The sequence below is a fragment of the Danio rerio genome, chromosome 3 (assembly GCF_049306965.1).
Source record: "Danio rerio strain Tuebingen ecotype United States chromosome 3, GRCz12tu, whole genome shotgun sequence".
Classification (NCBI taxonomy): Eukaryota; Metazoa; Chordata; class Actinopteri; order Cypriniformes; family Danionidae; genus Danio; species Danio rerio.
The window spans coordinates 34,906,160-34,924,609 of NC_133178.1; the positions used below are offsets into that span (position 1 = coordinate 34,906,160).

At 36.4% G+C, this 18,450-nt stretch overlaps 1 protein-coding gene and 1 long non-coding RNA gene across 3 annotated transcripts in view; both read right to left on the minus strand.

Moving 5' to 3' along the window:
* Positions 1-18,450, minus strand: part of rab11fip4a (RAB11 family interacting protein 4 (class II) a) — a 97,192-nt gene that overhangs the window by 29,584 nt on the left and 49,158 nt on the right. Inside the window, exon 1 of one of the 2 annotated variants that reach the window (XM_009299532.5) lies at positions 10,194-10,500. The gene's annotated coding sequence lies outside the window, so the exon portion shown is untranslated. 2 annotated transcript variants of the gene reach the window in all.
* Positions 4,237-5,414, minus strand: LOC141381240 (uncharacterized). Its single transcript, XR_012401110.1, has 2 exons — positions 4,937-5,414; positions 4,237-4,846 (listed from the first exon to the last, which is right to left on the minus strand). It is a non-coding gene; the product is annotated as an uncharacterized lncRNA (long non-coding RNA).

Here is an 18,450-nt window from a genome sequence, read left to right on the forward strand (position 1 = left end):
GGGTATCCATTATCCAAAATTATAAGATGGGTAAGTTGGCGGTTCATTCCACTGTGGCGACTCCTGATGAATGAAGGGACTAAGCTGAAGGAAAATGAATGAATGAATGCTGTTACTAAGTCACGAAATTTGAGCATTTGTATTTATAACCAAAGTATTCAGGCTGGTGTTTTTCATATAGTTCTTATGGATGACGATATATCATTTATATTAATAAAATGAAAATGAATTTCTCCAGATTGACATTCATTATGATAAATATCTATATGACATGATATGAAAACATTTTTAGCCATATAAAGCCCAGCTTGGTTTGATTGTACACAATTAAATATCTTAAAATGAGCGTTTCTATTTGTAGATTTCAGATTTTTTTTGGTATCCTACAATATGTTTCTAAAAATCAACAATATGTTTATAAGAAATCACTTTAACATTCTCATAATATACACCACATCATTTCTTTCACTGTCTGATATGGTTAATTCGGAGATTCAGTCTTAGTAAACCCCACCTTTAAAATCCTGCACTGCTCTCATTGGTCATTCTTTTGTGATTAGTCTATACTTATAGCATGTGCTATCAACCAAATGTCCATTTTCATATCTGAATTTCAGCTCTAGATGCTTCATCAGCACTGATCAAACACACCTGAACATGGTAATCAGTGTTTTCAAAATCACTAGAAATCTATAAGCAGGTGTGTTTGATTAAAGTTGGTGCTAAACTGTGCAGTTTGCCCACCCCTGGCTTAGTCCCTTATTTATCAGGGGTCACCACGGTGGAATGAAGCACCAATTATTCTGGCATATGTTTTTATGGAACAAATGCCATTCCAGCTGCAACCCAGTACTAGGTAACACCCATACACTCTCACATTCACCCTCTTACACCCCGGCCAATTTAGTTCATGTAGCGCATGTTTTTGGACTGTGGGGGAAACCTGGAGGAGAACATGCAAACTCCACACAGAAATGCCAACTGGCCCAGCCAGGATTTGAACCAGCAACCTTCTTGTTGTGAGGCAACAGTGCTAACCACTGAGCCACCATGCTGCCCCTAATAAAACTTAAGCATTTAAATATGAAAAGAGTGTTTGAGGGTCCGTGTAGATACTGTTAACGTTCATCTTGATTAACTCTATTATTCATGCACAGTGATCTTTGAAATTTGCAGATCTTATACATTCACAAGCAGATTTATTAAGCGTGACTTAAAAATATAGAAAAATCAAAGCACTTTCTCTGAGTTTCACTGATGAAAACCAAAGCAGCACTATTTGCAGATTTCACTCTGTTTTTGGGCAAACATGAAGGACTGTCATGCTGCAGAACTGCTGATCCACCCATACACCGCCAATGTTTCATGAATAATTGCTGAGCATGAACTAAGTTGCATCAAAGCTTAAATACAGCTAAAAAATCTGGGACACTAAGTTCTAAAACACACCCACCAATGTTACAGTACATTGAGCTGAGAGGACGAGCATCATTAAAAAGCCAGTGACTCCCAGTGCTCTGAATATCCAGCCAGATATTGATTCAAACATAGTGATGTCCCTGCAGAGTGAATGATGCTGTATTCTTCTAGAGTGTGAGTGGGATTCTGTCGATGATTATTGTGTAATCAAACACTATTTAATGTGTCATTACTGACCAACAGCAATATCCTTTTACTACTTGGCTTAGAAACCCTTCACACAAAAATAAAAGTCTCATCATTAAGGCAGAGGGGCTTGAAATAAACAAAAAGGGTCACAATGTGGACTACTGTTCTAACGTTTGGGGTCTATTAGAGGCTTTATGTTGTATAACAGAGGTTCTCAACCTTGGTCATGAAGGTACAGTGTCCTGCAGATTTTAGCTCCAACACCAATCAGACATGGGCCTTGCTAATTAAGCTTTTACTAGGCTTTTTAGAAACATCCTTGCAGGTGTGTTGAGGCAAGTTGGAGCTAAAATCTGCAGAACACCAGCCCTCCAGGATCGAGTTTGATAACCCCAGTTGTATACAATAAACAATGTATTTTTTCCAAAATGAATTCCTTTTGGGCTTCACAGTGGCACAGTTGGTAGCGCGTTCGCCTCACAGCAGGAAGGTCGCTGGTTTGAGCCTCGGCTGGGTCAGTTGGCATTTCTGTGTGGAGTTTGCATGTTCTCTCCATGATCACGTGGATTTCCTACAGATGCTCCGGTTTCCCCTAAAGACATGTGCTATATGTGAATTAAACAAGCTATTTTCCGTAATGTATGTGTGTGAATGCAGGCTGCATGGGTGTTTCCCAGTGTTGGATTACAGCTGTAAGGGCATCCGCTGCGTAAAACATATGCTGGATAAGTTGGCTGTTCACTCCACTGAGCCAACCTCTGATTAGTAAAGAGACTGAGCCGAAAAGAAAATGAATGAATGATTGCCTTTTGACTTATATCACCTTAAAGATTTGTAATTCAAATAAATGTTTATCAAAGATCCCTAATGTGTCAACCAATGTTTTCGCAAAAAAAAAAAAAATTAAGCAGATTGACTATCTTAATAATGATACAATAATAATATGCAGTGATGCACACATGCACCTGATTTAAATTGTTTTATTATTATTTTAATTATTTAATTATTTTAGCATTATTTATTTATTTTTCATTTTAAGTATTGTGTACTTGTCACATAATGCAGAAAGCAAAACCCAAAGTGAAAAAGCAGCACACAAGTGTGATCAATCAGCAGAAATCATTCAATTCAATTTAATTCAATTCAATTCAGTCAATCAATCGATAAATCAATCAATCAATCAATCGATTACAATTACTATACAATAATCGATAATCAATTACAATAATCCTTATTGTGTTTAATATTTTGGGCCAATATTTCTTTATGGGGCTGATAACCACAAAATAAAAGTAATTATTTTTCAGCTTATACTATTGACTGTCAATATATAACACATCCCTAATAATAAGGGATGCCTTTTGAAGGCAAAGTCTGCATATTAAACCATTTCTGAAGGATCATCTGATAATGAAGAATGGAGTAAAGACCAGTGGTGCAAACATATTTAAAAAATCAATAGTACTCAAAATGTACATTACTTGGCAAAAAATGTGGTGCGCAAAAACATATCTTTTCTAAATATTACTCAAAGTATGAGTAAAAAGTAGCCCATCTAAAAGTACTCAAGAGTAGTGAGTTTTAGGACATGATATTTATTCCACTTAAAAAAAATAGGTTACATCAGTGAAATATTCATTTAAGAGTATTTGTAGAGAGCAGATTGATGCATTTACATTGAAATCTGTGTAATCTCAGGGGCAAAAATCTAGCATTCTGTAGTAATTATAACTGTAGTAAATGTAGTAGCTTTAGTTATTCTTTAATTGCGATTTCAGTAATCAGACAGGCTCATCTTCTCATTGTGCAGTCTATAGAGTCTCTCAGTCGTTGCATGTTTTGATTTGCATCTTTCTTGGACAATTTTGATGCTTCCACACTGCAAATGTTTGCTGCCTTAATGAAGAGAGTGTATCTATGAAGTTGGATGATCTGTCTGATATATTGTTTTAGTGTGTGTGATTTGATTGGATGGGAATATTCTACATGGCCAATCACAGTGGACAAGAAAATGTACTTAAATAAAAGTATTTGTAATTTGTTTCTTTACTGCACTGGTAAAGAATTATTTAAATTTAAGTAATATCTCACAATATTGTTTGAGGTTTAAATGCAGACTTGGTGAGCATCATTTCTTTCAAAACCATCAAATCACACCAAACCCAAACTTCTGAAGGCAGTGGAATCAACAGATTAGATGCCATGCTGTTTTTTTTTTTCTTTGTCTCGGAGCATGAGTAAAAAAATTGCCTCAAAGCTCTCTGATCTATGAATAATAGAGATGTTTTTGTCTGTGAGGAACACAGAAGACTATATGATGGAGGAATCCACCTCAGCATCTCACTCACATTATTAGATTATTTTCCTCTGTGAAAGCAGAGCGCATATTTTTTTTCTGAAATGTTCAGATGTGGTTTAATTTTTTCTCTCTCTGTAAATCTAGACATAAAAGCACTTCTTAGCAGATCTGCCATCTTAGGATGACAGCAACCCACACAAACAAACAAATACAACACTCGACACTGGCCAGCATCCAAAGTGCACCATCATATTCACAGCCTTTTCAAATACAGCTCACAGAAAAATGTCAAGTGTGCATATAAACATCACAGAAAAACCTCTCAAAAATTTGATGACAACAGCAATCCAGATGCTGCTATTTTTATTTTCTAACAAATCACTATATAACAAGATTCTGAACCAACCAACAACTCAAATTGGTAGGAAAAACACGTTGTATAGTTTTACACATTACATTTTGAATAGCTTTACTGTTGTTACGCTTATTTACTTGATATTAGTGCGCTAAATGCTAATTTAAGCTAGCAATTCCAATGAACCTGTTTGCCAGCTACATCTAAATAGTTTACACAATATTTAAAAACTCTTGTTGTTTACTGTAAAAAATGCAGAGTTCCACACAATTCATCCATGTTGTCCCAACAAAAATTGATTAAGCTAACTTAACACTTTTAACCAAATTATGTGGTTTGAACATAAAAAAAAAAGTTCCAAAGAAATCTCAAAAATTGTGTTCATTCAATCATTTTCCTTTCGGCTTAGTCCCTTTATTAATCAGGGGTTGCCACAGCGGAATAAACCGGCAACTTATCCAGCAAGTTTTTATGCACCGGATGCCCTTCCAGCAGCAACTCATCTCTGGGAAACCACACACACACACACTCATACTCATACACTTCGGACAATTTAGCCCACCCAATTCACCTGTACAGCATGTCTTTGGACTGTGGGGAAAACCCCACAGTCCATTTGAGTGTTTTTTGTTTTTTAGAAAATAACTAAAATCTTTGTGATCCTTTGCAAAAACAAAATTAAAAATGGCTAAGACTTAAATGCCTTTAATGTATTAGTAATATAGCTATATGACTAATTTTTTATAGCTTTGGTTTGTTTTATATTGGTTTATTTATATGGGTCACACTTTACAATAAGGTTCATTAGTTAAAGTTTATTAATGCATTTACTAAGATGAACAAACAATGAACAACACATTTACAATTGTATTTATTCATGTTATTAAACGTTAGTTAATAAAAATACAGTAGTTCATTGTTAGTTCAAGTTAACTCATTGTGCATTTACTAATGTTAACAAGCATGGACTTGGATGTTAATAATGCTTTAGTAAATGTTCAATTATGATTAATAAATGCTGTACATGTGTTGTTCATGATTAGTTCATGTTAGTAAATGCATTAACTAATGAACCTTATTGTAAAGTGTTACCTTTATATTTGATTATATTATATAAAATGACAAAAAAAAATTTTATGTTATTCTGCTGTATTCATATTTTTTATGATCTCTTCAAATAAATAAATGAATAAGCAAATAAATAAATAAACAAATCAAGCGTCATCTCGCTCTAGACAAGCACATTCATGCACAAAAACACCTTTTAAACATGACAAAAACTCTGGAAAACTGAAAACTACTGGCTTTTTTGTACTGTAGCCTGTGTGCACTCTCGTGTGCGGTTGCAAAACTAGTGAAATTGCTGCGGGCCGCCACCCACTTGTTTTGTTTTTTTCCCCGGAAAACTCCCGTAATACCACAATACTTGTATTGTGTATTATTGTGTATTTTATTTACTTACTTTTGAAGACTACATTATATTAAAATGAGCAAACTACAGAGTCTGTATTTGGAGTTTAATTTTAAAAAGAGTTTTCTAATCCTATATTTAGTTTTAGTCATTATATTACAACATTCGTTATAACTTGTTATAATGATTTATTTCTACAATATGAATACACTTGCAATACAAACTAGAAATATAAAAATAGAATGTAAAAATAGAAATATTTTTTAATCAGTTTACAATATAATAATGGACCTATTTTTCTGGGCTTCATTGGTGATAATTGTCATGAATGTTGGACTATCATAGCCATTAAAGCATTTATTGGCTGGTGGAAGATACCCAAAATCTGTCTTGTACCTTTTCAAAAAGTACATATTTGTAGTTAAAGGGTTTGTATTGGTGCCTCAAAGGTATATATTGGTACTTAAACATTTCAAAAGGTACACTTTTGTACTTTTTAAATACTAATGTATTAGTAAGGACCCTTTAGTTACAAATGTATACTTAAGGTACCACCCCAAAGACAGCTCTTATACATTCATTTCTGAGAGTGTGAGAGTGAGGGTTCAAACACTGAAGTATGATCATCAGTAACATTATAGAAGTGACAACTGAAGCATGCTAGCAGGAGACATTCAAGCGAGTTGTTGTTCATTTTCTGTATCAGTTGCGCTTGGCTGGTTTAGTTTGATATCGCAGTGGAAATGCAGCTGTATTACTGGCCATTTCACTGCCTACACGGTCAGCAGACAAAGACAGTGTGGATTTACAGGGAGCCATGAGTCATAATCCAGCTCCAGGGGCTCTAAAACCGCCAGTTGCCCTTCACTGGATGGTATCAAAGCGAAACACCTTTGAACTCTGTACTGGCTTTGAAAATAGTAACCCAGCAAACACACAGAAAAAGGCCATTTGGAGATGCAGTTACACAATATTCTGCAGGGGCACTTGGATTAGCAAATTACCTTTTTATACCACAGCATGTGTAGGCGTCCCTTTGAATGCAAGACACGCTGAGACAAGTGGAAATATTGCTCTCAGTTTATTTGCCTTAAAATCTGCACACAGTCATAAAAGTGTAGCACTGATTTTAAAAGGGTCGCTCTCAAAATGCTCATCCCCTTCTCTCCCCTTGGCAGAGATCTCAGAGCAATGGTCTGGATGCACCACGTTATTGGGTTTTACAGTGTGCAAACTGTAATTAACCTCCTGTCCTAACTATAATGCTGAATTATGTCTTTTGCTAGGCTTTGCATTATGACGCCCATGAAATGGTAGAGCAGATAGTGCCCTTGGTCATGCACCGATTCTCTGCTGCCCACGCAATAACCAGACCTGATACAGCATTTCATAAGGGATCGATATCTGAAGCTGTCAGACTTGCTGCTAAATGACTGTGGTCTTAAATGCAGTAGACAAGAAAAGTCAACTGACTTATGCACAGTACAAAAAGGTAGGTGTCTGCACCAATTGAATGTACAAAAGTGGTTTTATATACATAGAAAGCGTACTACTTTAATGTTTCAAATTTCATTTGTAAACATAAATATTTTTTTAAAAACATGCACTGTCATCATTCAGCAAAACATATTTGTATTAAAAATTAAATAACAGTAGTCAATACAATGTATTAAATAATAAGTAGTCATACTGCATTTTATTATGTTTACATTTAAATTGTGTTACTTACAAATGGGTAAAACCAAGCAGTTTAAAGAATAGTAGCAAAGAACAAAAATTTGAGAGCTACATTGTGATCCTTCAGTCTTTTAATGTGTCATCAATTGATTCTTAAGCTAAATAAGACTCACAAGATTGACTCAAACAACCCAGGCTCATTCTCAAATGTACCGCTATATACATTTCTGGAGAGTGCCAAACATGTCCCAGGAGCTACGTTTTTTTTTTTTTTTTTTTGGTAGTTTTTGATTTTGCAAATCCACCAGAGGTCAATGTGTATGCTTTTTCAGATCTCAAATTTCTCTCGCAAGTGCCATTCACTCCTTCTTTTCTCACGTAAATCCATCAGGGGCCGATGTCGACTGACTAAATGACTAACAGATTGACTGACTCACCATCCTCCTTCCTTAAACCCAACCAATAGCGTTTTCAAAAGCACTGATAGACCTGCCCACCCGCTTCCCTAAACCCAACAACAAGCAATCGAGAAAAGGAAAATCCCTCACCTGATTTTTACTATGCGTCGCCTGATTTTACCACATTCTCACCCTGTTATTAACTTGTTTACTATTTTTTGGCTTCTGTTTTTGTCTTACTCGCTTTCTGACACCATTCTTCACCACATTGTGGTCAACTCCTCTCTGCGTCTCAAGTCTGCTGACGTTCATGGCGAGATACTGCGCAAACTGGTAACAGTGTTCATTTTAAAGACAAAATGCAGCCATACATACTTCTGACTACATAATTTGCGATCTCCAGAAATGTATACAGGACTATGTTTTCAGAATGAGCCTATGTTTAACTCATATGTAGCTATTGTTACACTAAATGACATTTTATTGTGTCTTCAGTAAATCAAGGTAAAAATGTATGATATAACAATATACTGTTCTTTATTCATTCATTCATTCGTTTTCTTTTTGGCTTAGTCCCTTTATTAATCCGGGGTCGCCACAGTGGAATGAACCGCCAACTTATCCAGCACGTTTTAGGCAGCGGATGCCATTCCAGCCGCAACCCATCGCTGGGAAACATCCACACACACTCATTCACACTCACACACTACGGACAATTTAGCCTACCCAATTCACCTGTACCGCATGTCTTTGGACTGTGGGGGAGCACCCGGAGGAACCCAGAAGCAGAGCACCCGGAGGACACCCACGTGAACGCAGGGAAACCATGCAAACTCCACACAGAAATGCCAACGGACCCAGCCGAGGCTCGAACCAGCGACCTTCTTGCTGTGAAGCGACAGCACTACCTACTGTTCCACTGCGTTGCCATTATAATGTTCTATTTTATAATAATACTACTAATAATATCCATTTCACCCACTCATATGTTTAGTTTTTACAATATAGAGGCCTTAATGTCCTACATAGAGACGGAACAGGGCTTTTATTGACAAAACCTTAACAGTAATGGCCATTTGTCTGCATATAGCTGCCAAGCTATAGCGGTAAAAGCTTAAGATGGCAATAACATTTCAACCAAGCCTCCTTGGCAAAACAAACCTCTAGAGGGCTAAAAGCAAGTCCCAGGGAAGGAATTTCAATGGCCGCCTAACCCTATTGTTCCCTGACCTTTATAAGTTGTCCTTTGCCAGGGGAATAACATTATTGCAACATTAAGAAACGCACACATTCATATAAAAACAATGTGGATGCGGTGCGACCAGCAGGTGGTCATTAACCGTCGAAGCTGCTTCCCCAACCACCCCAACACCCTCTTTCATGTCCACATACTCCCTGCAAACTATCAGCCGCATTCAAAACTCCACAGTTCCTCCCCCTGGACAACCCCCATCCCCACAACAACTCCCAGCGCACACCATTAGCCCTGTTCCCAAGAGACACTGAGTTAACTGTTTAAGTTTACGAGCATGTACACTTTCAAGACAATCAATCAGCTTGCCTGTTTTTATACCCCGTTTGAGGTGCAACATGGAGGTCGTTGTTTCTCAAAGAACACATTTTTACCCGAGTGGCATTTAAGAATTGAAAGACCAAAAGGAAAACGGAAACAATGGGGTCAGCAACCGTAGTTCAGTTGACGAACACACACACACACCAGCAAAAACGCATCGACACACAGTCCAAACACACACACACATGCAGTCTAAACACACACTGTCTGATTAGCATTTCAATAGCATGACCCCCTTCCCCTCCAACAGATTACCACACAATCCAGCCAGGCTCTCTAGTCATTCATTCAACTTGTCATTCAAGGGCAGGTGTAACGTTTTAGAAAGACAGGCTGGATGTGAATTCCAGCACACCCAGAGCGCTTGTACTGTAGTAAAATGAGGCAAATCCAACAAATATAGTCACTATAGTTTCATTTGTTGAACTTGAACTCTGCACACTCGATTTGTGGTGTTATGAACCCAACCGTTGGGTTGAATTTTTAACCAAGTGCTTGGGTTTGTCCATATTCGACTGAGATTTTGATATTTTTTCACAGTATAAAGTGGTGCTGGGAGTTAAAAATGAGACAATCTGACCACTTAAGCACACTGCTGATTAAAGATATGCTCAGATTTCATAAAACATCTACAATCATGACTACTCTTATAAAAATAATACTACTCAAGACTATCAATCATTTATATAATCACTGTTCCAACTTATATACATTGTACTAAAAAGAAAAGGCATTTTTATATACATAAATAGCCTTTTAAGGTAACCCTGCTTGTTACAGTACAGAAATGAGGATCAGAGATCATTAAAGCACATGAACAATGGACTTGGCTGCAGCAAATGCTTGCACATGCTAGTTTTCTCATCTCATACCCCTCCGCTCAATACTGAAGATCCATCTCCTCCATCCTCTCTGTCCGTGCCGGTTAAGCCCTCGTCGGCTGAGGATGTCCAAGACTTGATGTCCGCGTCTCCCTCCAGGATCCCCACCCTCGCCACAGTCCAACAGGTGAAATATCAGTGTCCAGTGCTGTCAGATTTGAGCTCCCAGTACCTCAACCTATAGCTGGCTCTGCTCTAAACCACCTCGGTCCTCCTCGCACATGCACATACACACACACACTCAGTCACTCCAACCTGCAGCGAGCGATCATGCGGCCACACACAAACACATACAGACAGAGACGCTACTGATCTGGCAACAGTTGTTGGGTTTTTTTGGCCACTCCTCCCAGCAAATCACCTCCCATACTCCTGCCTGTCACATTCCCTCCCTCTCTCGCTCTGCCTCGTTCTCTAGGTTGTTGCTAGGAAACTATTCAGCTGAGCCGTCCCACCGGCGTGACATGGAGAGGAGCGTGAGTGTGTCCCTCGCAACACACACACACACAGTTATCTTTAAGCCTAACCTCAGCTGTGCTGGGTAATACGCACAATTATGCATAATTAACCTTCGCCTCATTTAAGTAACATCATAAAGAAAGCAAATAGATAAATAAGGTACAGATGAATCAAAGAATTAGTGGGGCTTGATCATGCAGTGGCCTGAAAATAAAAATCAGGCAGCAGTCTAATGATGCAGAAGAATGTTCTTATTAAGTCACAAGGCTGCCATTTTTTAAAATACCTCATGTAGAAGCTACAATATCTGTTATAACAAAAAAAGCTAAACAACGTAAAGCATCACGTCCAAGTAGAGGTACACTTTTGACACTTTAACTGCCCCACCAAGAAAAAAAATCGTATTTATAACTCTTAATGTCGCTAGTTAACACACTTTTTAATGGCATTTTTTTCAACATATGACCTAATTTTTAAAATATCAACCCCTACCAAATGGTAGATATATTGGTTTATGGTAAAAGTATCAGAGTTACTACATATACTATGAAAACTCTTAAAATATGAAGTGTAAGATCAATTTATTTAAATACATAATCAAAATAAATCATTTTTTAATACTATATCATCTTTACTTTTTTTGAAATATGCCATAATATATTTCAGATTCTGATTTAACATGTTATCTTGATTTTGGATTTTATTTAAAAAAAAAAAACAAGTGTAGTAGTGAAGCAGGATTATGTTTGCAGCAGGATTGTTTAAAAAATTAATTAATTCCTTTTCTTTTCGGCTTAGTCCATTTATTAATCAGGGGTCACCACAGCGGAATGAACCGTCAACTTACCCAGCATATGTTTTACGCAGCGAATGCCCTTGCAGCTGCAACCCACACAACATCCATACACTCTCATTCACTCCGGACAATTTACCTAACCCAAGTCACCTATAACATGTGTTTAAACTTGTGGGGGAATCTAGAGCAGCCAGAGGAAACCCACACGAACGCGAGGAGAACATGCAAACTCCACACAGAAATGCCAACTGACCCAGCAGGGGCTCGAACCAGAGACCTTCTTGCTGTGAGGCAATCATGCAACCCACTTATTCATTCTTTAAATTACGTTACCAGTCGCTATATAAGGGGGTTAATTTGCTACAAACATCCAAATAAATATTATGTTCATTCCTTCGATGAGTGGTAAAGTACATACACTTTTTTTAAACTGTGAAAGTGCTGGTGTATTAATTATTTAGTTTTGCATGTTATCAAAGCAGTTCATTAATAAATAGTTAAGCAAGTAATTTTTAGTTATGAATATTAGAATCAGAATCAGCAAAATGGTGGCGCAGTAGATAGCACGATTGCCTCATAACAAGAAGGTCGCTGATTCAAGCCCCGGCTGGGTCAGTTGGCATTTCTGTGTGGAGTTTGCATTTTTTCCCGTGTTCACCTAAGTTTGCTCTGTGGGTTTCCCCCACAGTCCAAAGACATATATACAGGTAAATTGGGTAAGCTAAATTGTCCGCAGTGTATGTGTGTGAATGTAAGAGCGTATGGGTGTTTCACAGAAATGGGTTGCAGGTGAATGGGCATCCGCTGCGTAAAACATCCTGTATAAGTTGGCGGCTCATTCCGCTGTAGCGACCCCTGATTAATAAAGGGAGTAAGCCGAAAAGAAAATGAATGAATGAATGAATCAGAATCAGAAAGAGCGTTATTACCAGGAATGTTCACATATTCGAGGAATTTGTTTTTGTGACAAAGCATCTACAGTGCAACAGAATGACAGAGACAGGACAAAAACTATATGATAAATATATTTTTAAAATAAAAGTAAGTAGTACGTGCAAATGTACAAACTGAAAAGTGTATGTACAGGAATATTACTATATACAATGTTATATGTGCAGCTGTTATGTGCAAATTGGCATGTAAAGTGTGTTGTTAAATAAACATTTGTATAGTGCTCAGCTTAAGTGAGTACATCCTATTTTGAAGATGAATATTTTGATCTATTTCTCAGTGAATATAGGCAATGTATTTTGGTGCATTTAAACAAAAGAGATTTATTAAACAGATACATTTATATAAAATCATATTTTAGTCACCAAACATATTTAGAAATTGAAAGATAATACAATTAACTTCAAGCAAAATATTGCAAAAATAATTAACATTTTTACATTAATTTACATAATATACACAATTTACAAAAATGTTTTGCTTCACTTGATTTTTTCTCTTTTGTAAATTTGTATTTAATTTTTTCCTATAACATGTACATTTGGCTGTACTAGTTTTTGGACTGTTACTGTAAGTTAATTTGTTAACTTTGGCTTCAGTACTGACTAAGCTAAGATATATGCACAAATATAATATTGTATAGCTCATGAGATGAATTGCCTGATGGAAGAAACTATTTCTGTGTCATATTGTTCTGGTGCACAGTGCTCTGTAGTGTCAGCCTTTATCCCTTTTGTTTTCATTACACATTGACATTAAAGTACAGAACACTTCATTTGACATTGTCTTTACAATCGTATTCAAATTTGTTTTTGGTGTCATAGAACAGAAGAGAGTCTTTCAATCCATGTGTAAATTTTCTGAGTTTTCTCAGACAACCAGGTCAGGCAAGGTATAATTTTTTTTAAACTTTCATTAAATCTGCCCACATATGGGCAACAAAGCACATTTAATGCATGGACATTCTTTCACGTTGCCCTATTACAGTTAGTCAGTAGTTTAGCAATAAAATTAAATTGGGAAATTAACCAGAGTTGGCTTTAATAACTAGAGTGGTGTTATGACTGATTTATGAAATATCTTAAGAGCTTCTTTAATTAGCACTTCTCATAAATTCACAGCAGCAGTGAGCTTTTGCTCAAGGCAAAGACGGGTAAAATAAAAATCTAATCAATGGTGGGAATTAACACAAGTACATTCACACTTCCACAGCTGTGACTGTGAAGTCTCGCATATGCCAAGCTCTGCATATGTGCGTGGTTTGAGATGCATGTTTATGCAGGTGTATAAAATGTCCATGTGTGTGTGAGAGAGAGAGAAAGGAGAAGAGCAATCCTCCTCCATTCCACCTCTCCGCTGTGTATCAGTCATGCCCCACTTTCCCATGATTCCCATGAGCTCAATGCAGCAACAGCAGCAGCGCCGGCTGTTAGTTTCAGTTTAGTTTTAGTACAAAAGCTTGAACCGGACCCACTTTCCACTCACACTCTTAGCTCTTTTTTGTTAGAGCTATAAAACCCCTGTATAACAACTCAAAACAGTCTGTCCACAACCTCTGTGATGCAGCAGGGATGCAGATATAATCCGAGCTTCATCTGAGAAGATGGAAGAAAGAGCAAGAGGGAGGGTGGAAACACTAGCGAGGATGCTTTTTTGATCAGGAGGGTGTTGGGTGTTGGCTGCAGACGAAGAGACGTTCACACACTGCTATTCGGCTCCTGATGCTGTTTACACACACAAAGCCAGTCTATTTCACACTGTTTTACAGGTTTAAAAAATACTGCCATGTGAGTCAGTTGTTATTTCAGGCAGGTGTGGTTGATCTCCACCTGCTTCCTAATGTCAGGTCTCAGAGGATGCACTTTTTGTAAAATAAATAAATAAACAAGTGTAATTTTGCCTCACTGTTGGAACTTAAAGGATAACTTTAGACCATTTTTATTTAAACAGCTTGAGTTTTAGAAATAAATGTGAGTGGTGCTTGACTGCATATGTAGCTGCTTTGATGGTGTGTGTGGGTGTCAAATGTGCAATTGCAAAGGTGTTCTGAGTGTTTTAGTCAGTCCCGATTTGCTTGCTTTGTGTGCTTTAGGCACTTTCACAGTGAACGTGATTAAAGAGCATGTAGCTGACTGTACAACATGATGACATTCTTGATTCAAAACAATAGATCCCTATGGAGTTAATTCATACTGTCGTAAATATTGACTTCTCATTAATTACAAATTATCAGACCAGAGGTTTTGAATATCAGAAAATAGACTTTATTCTCCATAATAAAGCCGAGAAAGAGCAGAGCAGACCCCAGAGCATTCTGAAGTCTCTCCTGGACACCTTCTGAAGTCTCTCCTGCACCTTCTGAAGTATCTGTGTTTGTTACAATCTTTATACAGGATTATTTGACACACCCCTAAGTCTCTTTTTAACTCTTGACCATTTTTGAATAGGTTTTTTAGTCTAAGGGGTCCTGCTATTCTTGGCTCTCAGCCCACTAGCTCATGTCAGCAGAGATGTTACAGGTCTATGTCAGCAAAGTATAGATGCAACTTATGCAAAGGATTAAGTGTTTACATACATTGTCATGAAAGCATAATCACTTGATAATATGTTACTCATTCTAACTTCTGACACATATAGCTTCATAGAAGTATTTAACCTATATAATCAGTGCTTTACATATTCAGTTATTCTACACAATCAGTCACTCAGCCTTCTCATAGTGTTGCTCCTGTAGGCATACTCATCTTACACAGACATATCACTGTATTTTTAACACACGCTGGCATGTTTGCTGCAAACACTACATACATTTTGTGAAGAGAAAATTAACTACTTTACACTTAGAAAATACTTTACACTGAGAGAATAGAAATCTTCTTCAATCCCTCCTCTTAAGACTTTAGTCTTAATATTATTGTCTTTTAACCCAAAGTGCAATTTTATAATCCAGTTCTCTTAATTACCTCTATCTAGTGACTGATATTAGCCACATAGCTGTTATCAATTGACTAGATTATGCCACTGTACTTTGACAGAAGTCCAGCCAAACATCTTCCCTGTCACTTATGATTTGAAGGAAGTAAAAGACTGTACTCTGTTTTTCTCTTAACACATCAAAGACAATAAAGTTTTAAGCATAAGTATTCAGTTGGTTCAGTGCTAGCTGCTGGTTTTCACACTCATGTAGAATATACTGAAGTGATATTATATATAGGTACCATGAAAGCAATATGCAAACAAAATCAATATGCAAACGTAAAAAGCATCAAATGTTGATCTTGATCTTTGCTCATCCTTGTTTCTCTTCTTGTAAGCTATCAGCATCTTCATTAAGCTTTGAAAAGATGTTTATGGAGATGTGTGGTTAAGAGTCTGAGTTCTGAAATCTGCAGTTGTGCATTTATCATCCCTTGACTTGTGGCACTGCTGTATGTGGTACTCAGGCACATTATCAGAATCACTCTTTTCTTTGCTCTGATAACCTCTTGCTTCCACACGTTGCATTTAGTAGCTCAGAGCTTTGGAATATTCAGGCTCCTCTGTTTCCAGTCAGCTTTCCCTTACTGGAGTTGTTCCCTTTCGCTCCTTTGAGGCATTGGTACCTCATCCATGGCATCCACTTTGGCAGCTGTTGGATTTGCCCTCATCCAGAGATGGTCCTTTCCTTCTGAGCTCTCCAGAGCATCCACAGATAGACTCAATCACCTAGACCAATTGGACCTTGTATCACTGCTCTCTCACATGGCTCCTTTCTGGTTTCCTGCACAGATATCGCTTTGCACATGGCAATTATTTGTTTCTTTATTAAAGTCCCTACTGCATTAGACATCTTTGCAAACCATTCCAAGAGGTTTATGCAAGGTTATAGGTGAGATTATATGCCAGGTTTTATGCAAAGTTTCCTGTGGTTTCTTGCAAGGGTCATGCTGTTTCTTGCAAGGTTTCTTTCAAGGGTCGACCCAATAGCAGTTCATGCGATGCAGTGTTAGATGCCTGTTTCTGTCAGTTTCCATGCCATGACTCACCAATGCACTTGTTAGCAAATTAATCCCATTAAGTTTATTATTTTCACATATTTCATTGAGCGTTGGTCTTGATGGATCATCTTCATCTCTTTCAGCCATTTCTGGTAATTGAGCATAATACAATTATTCTCTCTTTTGCTTTATTCATAATTTTTCATACTCCTTTAGATGTTTTTTATTTATTGATCCCTTATTAACTTCATGAATGCAAACCCTCTATGAACTTATTTCTGAAGGCATTTCAAAATTTAGGAACTACTTATCTTGTCACAGATGTAATAACTGTTCCAGCTTCATAATTTGCTTTTGCTACCATCTCCAATCATCTACTCATCATAGTTTCTCAACTGTGCTTGTTTACAGAATAATTCTCTATCCAGTCAACACCAAAAACAGTCATCATCTCACTGTTTGGAGCAATGGTCTCCAGTCAAGTCTTTTAATTGAACTAGAGCTCTGTGAAGTTGCAGATAATTCAATCATCCACCTATTGTGACAGTGTTCATCCTAAGATATTTTCCCTAATTTTAACCTTTTATGCATTCTGGTGTATACAGTGTTTGCTATTCATCAAGCTACACAAGTACAAACAAGTTTCTACCCTCCTCTGGTAGTTACCTAAAATAAACTCAATAGAAACCAAGCACTTAATGTATTTACCATCCAAAAGAACATATCTCTACATACAATATGAACTTTAGCTGGAAAATCTTCTCCTATTGATTGCTCTTAAATCATATTATCAACATTAAGCCTCTTTTATCTGTCTTGATTAACCATTTATTTTAATTATCACATTAACTTCAATTAAATATTATTAGTTACTTATAATTTATTACTCCTTTAAATTAAAATTTAAATAGAAATGTCTGGGACAGATTGTATATTACAGTATCTAGATGTTTCTATTAGTGCTCTTATATTTTTACACTTTTCAATAGAGTTTTATACCTATTTCAGCATTTAGTGGTTTTCTTTATGGGCAGATCTACATCTGATTTAATTTTAACCCTGACTATGCTGGCTGATTTTATCTGCATCTCAGTCCTGTAATGACAATCATTTAGTTGGAATTTGACACTTCTTTCTTTTACTAATTTATTTTCTGATCTATATATTAATTCCTTTTTTGTCTTTGAGTTATTTTCTTTTGGCTCATAATTATTTCCTAAGGCACTCCCATTAAACTAGTTGTTTATACAATTTTGATGCACTTTTTTTATCAGCTGACTAAAACTTACTGTATGTTTTGTAAATTTCTCTTTGCTCTGTTTTAACTATTATTCCTTACTATTTTCTTCTAATTATTCTTCACATATGTTTTCATGTGAAACAATATCTTTTTCTTAAACACTTTTCTCTTTCAATTTGTTTTATAGTAATTTAGAAGTATTACTTTTTGACCTTACCATCTCTTATGAATTTATTTCAATTGTTATCTCAATCTTCCCTTTAACTGTATCATTTTTTTTTTAATCATTTTTCTAAATTTGAATCTCTTTCCAGTTTTCAATATTCAATCTTGATTTAGGCCATTCATAACATGATTACGGTAAGATATTTTCTTTACTTAATTTTAACTTAAATACTTTATTCCAATCTTATTTATTCTCCAAATTATCTATTGCCTTATCAAACGCTTTTTCTCTTTTTCTTTAGTCAATCTGCTGCATTGTAATTTATCCTTCAACGTTTAAGGACTTTTATGATTAAACCTATTAAAACTTAAACCTAAATTATTTAACATTCATCATAATATATCATTACGCATTTAAAATTTCACTGTAGAATTTCCTTATTACACTTTTTCTTACTTAAAAATTTGCATGATAATAATTTCTCTCTCAAATTGACAGGAGTCTGATTTGATACAAGAATGGGTAGCTAAACTTTTGTTCTTAATTTTCCTTCTGTAATGCTTGAACTTAATTTGGACTTTAGGATCTACTTTGAGATGGACTGTCAGACTATCCCCCCTCGCAACCTGAGACAACTATAGCTCACAGATTGGTGCAAC